Below are 4,055 nucleotides of genomic sequence, written 5' to 3'. Positions count from 1 at the left end.
CTTCTCGCACTTGTTAAGGATATTAATAGCAAGCGTGGAAAAGCAAGCGCTAATAGAAATCTTGATGCAAACTTAGACAAACTTTTTGATATTTCTGCATGTTCCTTTTCATTAGATGTGTTTCCCTGTAGTGATAGAAAAGTTTCATGTAATAAAGAAAATTGCATTATTCAAATTGCATTATTCAAAGTAAATGCTATTTAAATGGTTCTAAAGATGAAAATAAGTTAACTAAAGCACAGGCAGAATAAACGATTTCCGTCTTTAGTAAACAAATAGTCAATTGGTATTTTGTTGATGAGAAATAAAAACTTTAGTCTTAAAGTACCAATAACGCGTTCAACATGTATTCTAACGTTTGATAATTGTTGTGTTATGATAGCTTCAGTAGCACTAAGCTGATCTTTTCCCCGCGGAAAAGCAGGAATTTCCAGGTGTGCTCCGAATGACCCTACAATATCATCAATATTAAAACCTCTATCAGCCTTAACTGTATCCCCAAACACCAGCTCATTTAAATAACCACAATTTTTAGTAATTACTTTGTCACTCGATCTACCGCCCCATCCTTTTGAAATAATACTTATTTTACCTTGTGGAGTTATACTTGTGACCATGTTAAGCATCTTGCTGTTCGGTTACTAGGTCTATCAATAAACAACTCAAAGCAATCAGTAATACTTGTAATTTTATCTCCAAATTTCGTTTAAAATGTAAGAGGTATAGTCTTTATTATTTCTGAGCGTTTGGGCCATATAAGGAGTGATGATAGTTTAATGAAAAATACATTGATCATGTGAAGAAACAATCTTGAGACAAATGTTTTTGAAACACGAAAACGGTGTGCATTATTAAGTGTTCCAGATCCCAAGCTAAGTTTCATTAGACACAAAACTGCCTTACAAAAAACTAATTCGAGTACATGGAATAATTGCACTATCTATTCACAAGTTCAACAACAGCACATATACCCAGTGGACACACGACGTTATTTCAACGTTGATTTACGGTTGATTTTTAGTCGCGACGTCATATAACCAAAAATCAACATTTTATCAACGTTGAAAATTCGTTGAAAACGATCAACTTAACGCGACGTTGAATCAACGTTAATTTAACGTCTATATTAAGAGTTCCACCGTTCGTTTTGCATTTCTAGAACTCAAATACGAATGCGTGACTATACGAGTCATTGATTAGGCCATCTATTGCTATTTCCTAAGGTTTTGAGTTTGTCAATTTAACGATACCGCATTGCTTAATTTGCGATGCATTAGTGATAAATACTAAATAGATCTTTTTTTTTATTTTATCAGTGTGTATTGCATAAAGAATTAGCTTGAATTTGTTTTGGAGTTTGATTAGGTAGGTAGTTTTTTAAAGTTTGATTAAATTGTTTTACTATGTATATAATTTTTTTGACAACCATAATATAATCTCAAAATGCCAACATGGCTTCGTAAAACGGAGATCGTGTACAACAAATCCTTTAGAGACACTTGATTTTATCACACAGAAACTAGCAAAAAACATACCAGTAGATGTTATAATGCTAGATTTTGCGAAAGCATTTGATACAGTGCCACACAAGCGACTTTTATTAAAGTTGAATGCTTATGGAATGAAAGGAATATTTTTAAACTGGATTGAGGCATTTCTGAATAATCGAATTCAAAGAGTTGTCCAGGGTGAAACGGTGTCAACATGGAAAAAAGTATCAAGTGGCGTTCCACAAGGATCCATTCTAGGGCCATTCCTTTTCATAGCATACATAAATGACTTGCCAGAAAAAATCAAAATTATGGTGAAAATATATGCAGACGACACTAAAATCTTATCAGCTGTATGTTTAATTGGGGACGCCAAATTAGTTCAAAGAGATTTAAATATTATAGAAGATTGGTCAGAAAAATGGTTAATCAAACTGAATGAAAGTAAATGTGTATTTATGCAATATGGAAAAAACAACATAATTTTAATTACACAGTAAATGGGTCAAAAATTAATAATTCTACGCATGAACGTGATCTTGGTGTAAATTTTGATACATCACCGAAATGGAAAAAACACATAGTAGCGTGTTTATCAAAAGCTAATGCAATAATGGGAATGATAAAAAACACTTTTGTCCATTTGGATCAGCATCTTCTCAAGCAACTATATACTACTTTTGTTAGACCTCTGATTGAATTTGCAGCGCCAGTTTGGTCACCAAACTGCAAAGGTGACATTGAAATATTAGAAAGGGTGCAACACAGAGTGACAAGGATGATAAAGATCTTAAGAAGCTTGCTGTATGAAGACCGTTTACAGATACTTGGTTTAACAACATTGTCAGAAAGAAGGAAGAGAGGAGATCTTATTCAAATATTTAAGGTTTTTAATGAGATTGAAGCAGTAGACCTTTTAAACAAACCAATATTTTCAAAATCATGCAGAGGTCACAGCAGAAAATACAGCAGAGAGCAAACCAAGTTTGTGCCAAGATATGAATTTATCATAAATAGAACTGTAAATTTGTGGAACAAAATGCCATTGGAAATGGTCATGTCGGGAAATGTAAATATTTTCAAAAACAGTTTGGACAAATTTTTGGCATTAAAAAAATAACTTAGAACTAACTATATATATATTTTTTTTAATTTGTTCATTATTATCTTTAGTAAATTTTTGTATATTTTTAGATTGTCAAAAGCTGTCAAAGTGAGTTTTTAACTCATTCCTGTTAACACAGCTACAGTTTTAAATACTACTACTACTACATGTATGTTAGTATATTTGACTATACTAATTTTATATTATATAAATATAAAATATATGTTATCAATTTTATATATATATATATATATATATATATATATATATATATATATATATATATACATACATATACATATATATATATATATATATATATATATATATATATATATATATATATATATATATATATATATATACATATATATATATATATATATATATAAATATATATATATATATATATATACATACATATACATATATATATATATATATATATATATATATATATATATATATATTTGTAAATATAAAAATAATAATAATAATAATAACAGTAATAAAATTACTATAATATAGATTATTATAGTATATATTATTAACATATCATACATTTTATGTGTATATCATATGCTATATATATAAATATATACATATATATATATATATATATATATATATATATATATATATATATATATATATATATATAAATATATATATATATATATATATAAATATATATATATATATATATATATATATATATATATATATATATGTATATATATATATATATATATATATATATATATTTGTAAATATAAAAATAATAATAACAATAATATTAATACTTTCATATAGTATTATGATTATTATAGTCTATATGATATATTATTAACATATCATATATTTTATGTATATATCATATGTTATATATAATAACATCATATATATATATATATATAAATATATCATATATTATATGTATATATAAATATATAAATAAATGTACATATATAATATATACCGTGAAAAGGGGTGACTATGAACAACGGGGTGAAAATGAACATCGATGCCAAGTTTACTAAATGGTGAAGAATCACGCACTATATAACTACATAGTGTGTTTTATGTTATTTTAATTTAGCTATTTTATTCTAAAAACTTCCACTTGTATATATTATATATTATTTATATATATTTATATATATTCATAATATATTCATATATTTGTGCGGCCGTGGCGCAGTGGTTAGAACGCTTGCTTTATAAGCCGGAGATCCAGGTTTGAAACGAGCTCTGGACATATTTTCGCGTCACGGTAAGGAAGGAGGCGTGAACTTCCTGGTTTAAATGCACTTTCGCGGTGCTCTGTGACAAGACCGTTAGGACTTCTTGGGGCATCTAAAATAAAAAAACAAAAAAAAATAAAAATATATATATAAATATATATATATATATATATATATATATATATATATATTTATATATATAAATATAAACATATA

Source organism: Hydra vulgaris, chromosome 08, assembly GCF_038396675.1.
Source record: "Hydra vulgaris chromosome 08, alternate assembly HydraT2T_AEP".
NCBI lineage: Eukaryota > Metazoa > Cnidaria > Hydrozoa > Anthoathecata > Hydridae > Hydra > Hydra vulgaris.
Note: the sequence above shows the minus strand (reverse complement) of the source record.